General features: G+C 39.0%; 1 long non-coding RNA gene across 1 annotated transcript; it reads left to right on the top strand.

Annotated features, from left to right (window-relative positions):
* The first annotated feature begins 201 nt into the window (after nt 1-201).
* Nucleotides 202-9,135, top strand: LOC112844776 (uncharacterized). Its single transcript, XR_003217529.1, has 2 exons — nt 202-430; nt 8,797-9,135. It is a non-coding gene; the product is annotated as an uncharacterized LOC112844776 (long non-coding RNA).
* Nucleotides 9,136-9,981: the final 846 nt, after the last annotated feature.

Genomic DNA, 9,981 nt, shown 5'->3' with positions numbered 1-9,981 from the left:
CCCTATATTAGGGGACCAGAGGACGCCCCCAGGGCTCTTTTCCTCCTGCTGCTGCTACCTGTCCGTCTCCGTGTTGCTCTGCTGTCTGTGCTTAAGGCTGTACACCCCGGGGTTTTGCTTTGCTTACTTTCTGCTATGTAATTCTCTTGCTAAATGTCTGTATGTATTTTTCCTGCTGTTCATATGATTCAGTGTATTAAACTCTGTTCCAAGAATTCTACTCTTTTACAGAGCATCTTTTTGAGTGTCTTGGTTTTAATTGGATTTGGATCTCCACATCGTTGGTGGAAGAAGGTTATCAGAATGGCTTCAAAATTTGCGACCACAATTGGCGACCACGAAGGGACAAGGAATTAAGGTGATTGCTGGGAGCCTTGGGGAATGCCAAAGCCTTGCACATCAGAGAACACCAAGCGGCCGCTACAATAAGGTAAGCAGAGTTTTTTTTTCTGCTCAATGTTGGTGTTGTCTGAGTGCAGAGGGGGGTTCCACCTTGGCTCCAAGTAGATTTCACCTAACCTTGAAAAGGACTTTAATCAAATGGTCGCTGTTATTCTAAGTGATAAAGTGTTACACTGTAAAAATAATGCTAGTTGCGGATGCTGAAGGAGTGGAGTTTAATACTGCATCATATGTGTGTGTGTTATTCCTGTAACTTGTGTGACCCGCGGGGGGAGTGTGAGTGAGCGCTGTATGTGTGTGTGCGTATTTGGGGTTTGTGTGTGTGAAAGGCTACTCTGCCCTGTGCTGGAGTATGACTCCAGGGCTGTGTTGGGGGAGTTTGGGTTTATTTTTCCGCTATTCTTTAGTGCATCTGAAGAATAGGCGTAAGTTGCGCAGAAGTAAAAAGTTGAAGTGATGAAAAGTGATGAAAAGTGATAAAAGTGATGAAAAGTGAAATATATGTCGGCACCCCCAAGGTGGTTACCGCTGGAAACCTAGTTATCCATTTAAGTAGATAAGGTGATATAGGCTAACTAGGGTAACCATTTAATTGGTTAACCTAGTTAACCCAAGTGAATTGCTAGGTAGTCAGGACTGCTCGGGCTTTGGGGGAATTTTGGAGATAAGAACTCAGCACGTAACGTGGGGGCTTGGGGCTCGCAGTGGGATTCTGAGGGCTTTCGAGTCCACCGGTCTGGACACGCTGGGTAACTGCGCGCGTCGCTGTATGAAAGGCGACACCTTCGGCCAAAGTGTAAATATGTAAATAGCTGTTACTAACCCTTAAGTATAATCACTGCTGTAAATATTGCTAAGTAGTAGTCTAGAGTATAACCATGTATTGCTGTAAATAAGAGGAAAACGCGTAAGGGGTGGGTTTTGATAAATAAATACGGAAAAGGGAAGTTAGTTGGTAGGTAAGTAAAAAGTTGTAGAGGGACTGATTTGAGAGACTTAAAAAAACTGAGCTCTCTGTGCTGCAGAGCGCTGTGTCTGCAGGCAGTTTGTGAATCATCCCTACGGTATGTGGAGGAGTGAGAGGAGCATCAGAGCAGTTAAAAGAGATAAGTCTGCAAAAATTAAGAGTTTTTGAATATAAAGAGGAAAATAGACACTGCTGCTGAAATATAATGTTGTTGTTTAAGGAATTTAAACAGAAAGATCTGTAGAATAATATTTGTCAAGCAGCAATATGAAGTAAGGGGGAAAATTTGTGGGTAAAATTGAGTAAAAGAAGATATTAATTACCAAAATAGGGATAATGAGTAAATAGGGATTGCAGGCATTTTTTGGGGGGATTATTAGCTTAATAAAAGTATGACCAAAAGTTAAATAAATTGGAAATAGAGCTGCTTGACTAAAGTAAAAAGAAGGATAACCTAACCTAAAGCTAAATTGTAACATATCCAAACTAATAATAGTAAGAATGAGAACTATAAACTAATTCTAATAATAAAACATAGCTGGGATAAAACCCAGGCCTAAAATAATTAGAGGGAAAGTAAACAAATCACACAAACAAATAATAAATGAAATAGGGAGATTTGTGTTGTGTTTGGAGAAATAAAGAAGGCAGTGGTGATGATCTAAGAACATCTGAACATCTTAGTAAGGAATGAGAGATAGAGACCAAATAAAAAGAACATGTTTGGGCTACAACGGAGATAAGAGAGTCAAAACAGCATCCATAAATCGATCTCAGTAAAATGTAGGAGTTGTAGAAGAATCTAATAATGTCTCAGAGTTTGCATGTGAAATGTATATGAGGGTTTGTTATCACTCACCAAAGAAATAGTAAATAATGCTGTAGAAAGTTCTGCCGAGGGGTCATAAACTCACCCAAAAGCATACAGAGAGTGCAAGAGGCACCTGAGTAATATGATGTGAAATGAATGATTGTTGGAAATAAATTGTGTGAAGCTTAGAGGAGTTCAGAATAAACAGGCTGACATGTGGGGTGAAGTGGTCATGAGGACGAATAATGAACAAATTAACAAAAAGAGACACCTGCTAGAGATCTGTTTAAAATGCTGCCATCACAAATAAGTAGTTGGGAAGAGAAAAAAAGGTAGACAGGTTTAAATGCAACTAACTGATATATCAAACCCAGAGTATAAGAGCTAAAATCACTGGATGGAAAATAGTGAAGTGAAATAGAAGAGTTTTGTTGGAAATGGTGGTTTAATAAGTCAGAGATTGTGACTTAACAATTTCAAGTAAAGTTTAGCGCCTGTTGAGTGTGGCAGAGGGAGACAGTAGCAAAAAAAAAAAGGAAAAGTGTTGTACTGAGAGAGCTCACATCAGCTCACTGCTGCAGGAGGCGGCCTGTAAACAGCGTCACAGGGTGTAGCTGGCTCAAGTTGCTCAGACTGTGGAGTGTGTGGGGTGGGCCCCGACATCCTGCCAAGAGTGTCCTTGACCAGTGCACAGGCTTTCAAGTGATCTAAGCCAAATGCAAGTGTGTGAGAAGAAGAGTAAAAGACTGATCTGCATGTCTCAAAGAGGATATTGTTATGGTGAGCTTGTGCGAAGCTCAGAGGAGTCACCTGAGACAGGAAGCAAAATTGTTTGCTTAAAAAAGAAAAAAAAAAAGAAAAAGATGTAACTTGTTTGTAAAGTTTAAGGCCCACAGCAGTGAAGATGCTTAAACAAGTGATCAAATGCTGAGTACTATGAACAAAAAACAACAAAAATGTAAAAAAGAATAGTGCCCATTAGAGTGAGGAACAGGAAGAAAGAAGCTCTAAATTTGAGAATAAAATATTAGAAGAAACACCCGGGAGGAAAATGATAAGGCCAGTAAACTGGTTCTCAGGTAAATTAAAATAAATATAACAAACTATTAAAACAGGAACAGGGAAGTAAGACAGAACTGAATGACAGAGGGGCATAAGACATAACAGTAGAGAAGCAGTGGAAAGAATTGAGAATGGTATAATTCAGTGAGTAAACAAAAAGCCTAAATACAATGACAACTGATTAGAGTGTAATGGTAACAATAACAAGACAGTAATTAGAAAGATGTAATAAATAATGCCATTAAGTGTAATAGTAAAGTAAGAGGAAGAGTAGGTAAGAATGAAAAGTGATCACAGTCAAGCACTTTAGAAAAAAGAATAAAAAATTTAAAGGAAAAGAATATTTGGCTGGGAAAAGAAACAACAGAAATAAAGTTGTGGGGTGCATGGCTGGTTAACCTGCAGCTGTGGATCATTAGAAATGCTGATCAATAAAATAAAAAGCATGATTAGATATTGTATGGGGGAAGGGATTAATAAATGGATCTTTGGTATCTAAAACACTCGCCTTGATGCTGGTCAGACTGTGTGTAATTCTTCTTCTATAGCTATAAGAGAAATAACATTTAGACGAGCTTCAGAGGTGCGTGACATAAGAGGGCCTTAACCCTTTAAGGCCTCGAGTGTCAGGCTTGAATCAGGAAGTATTTAAGTTTTAAGAGTCCCAAAACATCAGAGTGATTTTTACCATCCAAGAAAGTAAATAAATAAATTGCACTTTATACATTTAAGGAATAACTTGCAAAATGCTGTGTTTAGCAAATGCAATATGGTAATTCTTACATATGCAAAATTACTATTGCTTTTAATTTGTCAAGTTTAATAAGTATTGTGACAAAATTTGGGGGTAATTGTTTCAGGAATCAGGGTTTTGAATAGTGACAGGGTTGATCCCACAGCTGCATCTTGTCACTTACAGGAAAGTTGGGCAGAAAAACATAAAACTGTTGTATATGATAATAAAGCCCCTATGATTTTGTTTTAGTTTTACAAGAAAAATAAAAGCAAATATAGATAAATCTCTGCTAAATCTAAGCTCCCTGAATAAGCAGTGTGCATCATGCAGGTGGAAATACACAGGAGCAGGGTTTGGAGGGGATGACAGAGCCTTTGTTCCAGCAAAAGCTGGTAATTAGAAATAAAACACATTAACCTAAAATGCAATAAGGAGAAATCAAAAGTTGAGCCTTTGTACTAAAAAAAAACTAAACAAAAAACAAAAACCATGACAAAAGTGATTATGGCTTAGAGGAGGAGAGGTAAACACGAGAAAGTTTGAGATGTAGGAAGTCAGATAAAGGAGCTGAAGAGTGAAGAGTGATTAGACAGGTGGGACAAAGACAGTTGTGAGTCAGAGGAAAGGAAGCTAAATAGGAGAATTCAAAGACCAGGAGTAAGATGATGGAGTGTAACATGAGGTCGAGCTCACAGGCAAAAACAAAAAAAAGTGGAGCAAATGAAAACAGTTACTAACTAACTGATGTATGCACATACTCGAAACAATGACTCTCCTGCTATGAAAAAAAAAAAAGGAAATAACCCCTTACAGATGAAGGAGCTCACCAACGGAAGGGGAGAAACACAGAGCACCAGTGAAAGACAGCAGGCCATGAGCCTGTGGAGTAGAGCAACACTGGCACTGCGAAGGCCTACGTCACTGATGAGGCCTGTACAAGGGTGGAGAGGAGGAGTCAGCTGTATGACGACATCCAATGGCTGGCACATGTGAAAACCCAGGAAACCAGAGGGGATCTTCCCAGTGAAGATCCTCAATTCATGAAACCGAGTCTCCTCGAGTCCAATGAAAGACTGTATCTGCAGAGGGCTGGAAAAGTGTATTAAAACACACTTTTAGTCAGCTGACATACTCATCAATCTGCTGAGGACTGACAATCGATGGCCTCTAAGAACCAACATCGTCTGCATCTGGGATGTTCTCTGTGTGCATGTTCCTGGAGAACTCCGAGAGGAATGTGGGCAGCACCATAACAACAAGGAATTTACTGCCAAGAGAAATCTTCAGTACATGGACTGTGACTGATACCAGAGTACCTAACTATCCATGATATCTGCAGTGAACAACATGAAGCAGCTGCATCAGTAATGCTCCCAGACAACTAATAAGTTTAAAGCCCTGGGCTCCACCCCTTGTGTTACTCTCCCAGTAGAAAAAGAACACAAATAATATGAACTAGGCCACATGAAAGCATTAGATAGGAAATTATTACAAATATATTCATTACTAACACTCTTACATTAGAATATTATTGAAAAGTTTAATACATAAAGGGCGCAGACATGACTCTCATTGACACTAGAACAGATACACACAGAGCATTAGAACCTCAGTAGAGCATGGGATAGATAAGTAAACTTAGAGAAGTTATTAATCACCTTATGAGCATTGCATTATTGAAGGGATGAAACGTACACATGGGGATTTACTAAAAGTTGGGGTAATGATGAAACTCAGGATCCCTGGTAACATGAAATGAGAAATTTAAACATCTGCTGTTTCTGACCCTGGTACACTGCTCTTGGGTATCCTCCTGACATGTTTGTAGCTGTGTGGGTGCAAATATGTGTGAATCTGTATGCAGATATGACAAATAATCTGTCTTTTATCTTTTTCAGTGCGGCTACATATAGACCAATGGCAGCTACTTCTGTTCATGTATTGAAGCTAATAGTAAGATGCTAGCTCTAAATGTGCAGCACTAAACCATCCATACTGCGATAATTCAGCGTGTGCAATTTGTAGTTACTTTCAAATGGAAGAAAAATAAAAATGAATGCAGTGTGGAGGAGAAAGCAGCGAAGGATTCTGTCATAATCTTAACTGCATTGGGAAAAGGGGGGAACATATAGCTTAGCAGAGCTAAATTGTTAACTCTCCCAAAGAATGAACCACCCCCCCAAAAAGAGAAAATCTAAATTATCAGATATTTTGGAGGGAAAGAGGCTAAAGCCTGATCTCCTATAAAATGATCAAACCTCAATTTAGAAAAATGGGGCCTAAATTATCTTTCCTGTGTGTGGTAGGGTCCAGTTGTCTGTGGATTGACATATTTAAATTACTCAAATGCTTACTCTAGCAAAAACTGCAGAACTAAATGACTCTATTCTAGTTCTATTCTAGTTCCAGTGTGAAGAGGTAGAGTTTGAAGCACTGAGGAGGGACATGCAGTCTGACCGGGCACATGGCAACCAAAAGGAAAGAGAAGAACATTTCATTGGTATGGGGCAACCTGAGAAGATTAAGGTAAGGCAGAGTTGAGTCAGAATGATTAAACCTCTATAGGTGAGCGACTATTGACCTAGTAAAATCCAAATTTACAAAAGTTGAAGTAGACCTTTTACCCTGCAATTAGCACTGTTTGTTTTTCAGGAGGTCTCAGTGTTCATCATGGCCATCCAGGTGTATTGTAAATATAATGCCAGTTACATGTATTATTTACTGTCCAAAATTTACTATCACTCAGGTTAAGGAAAATGGGGTGTGAAGTAATTGTCTGCCACCAAAATGTGTAACAAGATCCAATTAGAGAATTTCTTATGATTACTGTCTATAAACAACCCATGCATGAAAATTTGTATGAATAGTCTAATACAGCTGTTTTAGCTTTTCAATGGCTATTTTTCTATAAGAACAAGGGCTGTCATGCTGTATAGCATTCAACTCAAGGTTGTACAGGCATGGAATTATGATGCCAGTCATTTAAAGGCACTTTATTATCTAAGGATAAACTGCAAAATTAAAACATTACAAAACGATTATTTATCTGACCCCCTTTTAGCAAGAAATTTGGAGAGGAGGAACTCCCTTTTTAACAGGAATAAATGCCCAGTAGACCTGGGCACAGGGGGGAGTGGTCATCAGCTGTGACCAGCTGAGTAAGGAGGAGGAGACAGGACTAAAAACATGCTGTGTAGGAGAGCCAGAGATTGATAATAACTAATAATAACTCAAAAGAGAGACCTAAAAAACTGGTGGCCTGGCTTCCCATTCTACTTTTAAATATTCTAGTAAGCTTAAAGTTCGAGAGTCAAGTGGGGAGAGACAGTACTATAGGAGCAGGATGGTAATTTTAAAAAAAAACAAAAAAAAAACAGATTTAACAAGGAGCCTATGAAGAGAAATCAATAGGAGAAATGTACTCTGTCATTCTAGTCCCTTTCAGCGTTCATGTTGCAACATTTTGATGTAGATGGATGCTTTTTAAGGAGTTACAATGTCTACAACATCCTGATAAAAACAAATTACAGTGGGACAGCCTAGAAGTAATAAATGCATGAATTTGTCTTCCAGCATCACTCTGGGACAGGACTTTAGAGATCTTGCAGAAATTGAAGAAAGCAGTCCTGAAAAAGCACATATTAGTGCATATTGCGATTTAAAAAATTACTCCAAGAAACCTCACAGTGTTAATGGAGACCAAGGTAATGCCATTCAGAGCATTCCTTTAGGTTGACTGACAGGTGTGTGTTGTTTGGCTTCATGGATGAATGAGAGAGAGGGTGTCATCAGCACGGCAGAGGTATGTTGTGTCTTTTGTGGTGTTACCTGAAGGAGGCATGTGTTATGTAAATAGAAATAGATCCTGGTGTGAAACCTGGTGAAGCTCAATGGTTAGTCTTGTGTATAATAACATGTTCACAAGTATCGAACATAGAGATCAATCCACTGTCAGAGGCCTTAAGAAGATCATTTTAACTTTCACCAAAGCTGTCTCTATACTGTGATGTGCTCTGAAATTCCTCTGTGGCTATTTTACAGCATCTCTTGTGGGGATTTTTGACATAAAGGAAAGTTGGAGGCCTATAACTGGCTAGGACAGTTAGGTCAAGTGATGGTTTAACTACTGCCAATATGAAGAACTGTGTGGTTAATATTGCATTGTCTAACTTAGCTTTGAAAATTTCAATTCTGCGGCTATAGAGGTGTGGGAAGTTTGATCAGCCATATAGCCAGCAACGGCAAGTCTAGGGCTAAAAGCGCTAATGATGAATTGTGACCTGGCAGCCGGTAACAGAGTTAATGTTTATCCAAATTCAGCTTATAAATATGACATGTGCTCAATAGTGTTTAAGAACAAAGGAGATCTTAGAGAAGCCAACAGAGCCCCAATACTGTATGAAGAAGCAGTAACTCAGCTACTAGTCGCCCTAAAGCTCCCTGGTGCTTTGGCTGTGATTAGATGTCTTGATCACCAGAAAACAGACACATTAATAGCTAAATGAAACAACATGTTAGAGCTTTACTATGCACTTCCTAAATTGATAGCTAGGTAAAGATAAGTAAAGCTTTCTCTTTATAACAGCATTTGGGACAAACATTTCAAGGTGCTTCACAAAATAAAGCAATGAATTGGAATTTGTTAAGGAAGAGGTTAACTAGGTACAAATATTAACTTTAGTACTAAGGTGCATGCAGTTGGAATTAACAAGACTAAAACAACTAACATTGCATGGCATACTCACAAATGTCCATAGATAAGTCCTCATAAAGGGCCTGTATTGGTAACTGTGAACACAACTAATGCACTCTGCAAAGCTATCTTTCTGCAGGTGGAGATGGCATCTGGATAACAGACGGAGATGCAGAGGTCCTGGAGCAGGTGCGGGCAATCTGATGACGAGTGTGAGGGGACAACGGAGTGAAACAGGCTGCTCCAGACAGCTGAGCCATGACCCATCCAGTAGCTGTTGAACCTGCTGCAGAGCCTACAGCCCAGGTGGAGCCGTACAGTGCCCAAACCAGCTTCCGAATGATGGATGTGCAAAATCAACTACTAACCATCGCCGACCCTGACTTTAATCAAGAGTAGGACCAAGTCGTCTCGAGTATTCTTAGAAGCTATGCAAGATCCAGCAGTCAAGAAGTACCAAGAGAGACTTTTCTCGGACTCATAAATTGGTTGAAATATGGGACTGAAAAAGGGACACAAGTTGAGTAAAGGTTGAAACTGCTGCAGAGAAATGTCAACCTTGAAGCTAACAAAGGACATTTCAAAGCCCACACTGAGAAGTCTGTTCAGAAGAAGAAGTTGCACCTGACCAAGATGAGATCCAAGATTGGGAATTAATTGTTTAATCGTGTTATTTTTAATGTCACTTATGGTGTTGTGCAATCCATGTATGTATTTTGTGTCTCTGCTGATGTGTTTTATGCCTTACTTTCATTTTCCTGTGATTAGGCTGGTTTTTCAGTTTCTTGAGTATTCTGTTAGGGATACTGTGTAGTATGATTTGAAAATGAAGATGAATCAATTTGTCTTAAATTAATTGACTAAGAGAAATGGAATCTTGGGAGAATGTTATGTTGATAACTGTGAGGTTTTTGGTGGAAGGAAGGGCTTATTCATTTGAGCAACAACTGTGTGGGATCTTTATACAAATTCTTATGTTCTATTTAGAGCTTGCTTTAAAATATGTTAGCAAAAAACAGCGCACGCATTAGTTTTCACAATTTTTGTTCTTCTTTAGTTATGGGGTCTTTTAGGTGGTACCTCTAGGTACCACAGGGGGGAATGTGGTGGATTTTTGTGTGATATGTATAACTATGTAACTATATACACTATATATCTATGCGCACTGAACATATATATTTAACTTTCATGTAGAGTCTTAAGCACAAGACATTTTTGCTTCACCGAGGTTTATTAAGTTGGTACTGTAACAGGGCAGTTAATGTAGGGTGAGAGTTCTCTTGAATAATTTACTTAATAATTAATTAATT

The sequence above is a fragment of the Oreochromis niloticus genome, unplaced genomic scaffold (genome assembly GCF_001858045.2).
Source record: "Oreochromis niloticus isolate F11D_XX unplaced genomic scaffold, O_niloticus_UMD_NMBU tig00001534_pilon, whole genome shotgun sequence".
Lineage (NCBI taxonomy): Eukaryota > Metazoa > Chordata > Actinopteri > Cichliformes > Cichlidae > Oreochromis > Oreochromis niloticus.
The sequence above is the reverse complement of the archived record's forward strand: the minus strand, read 5'-3'. Positions and strand labels throughout refer to the sequence as shown.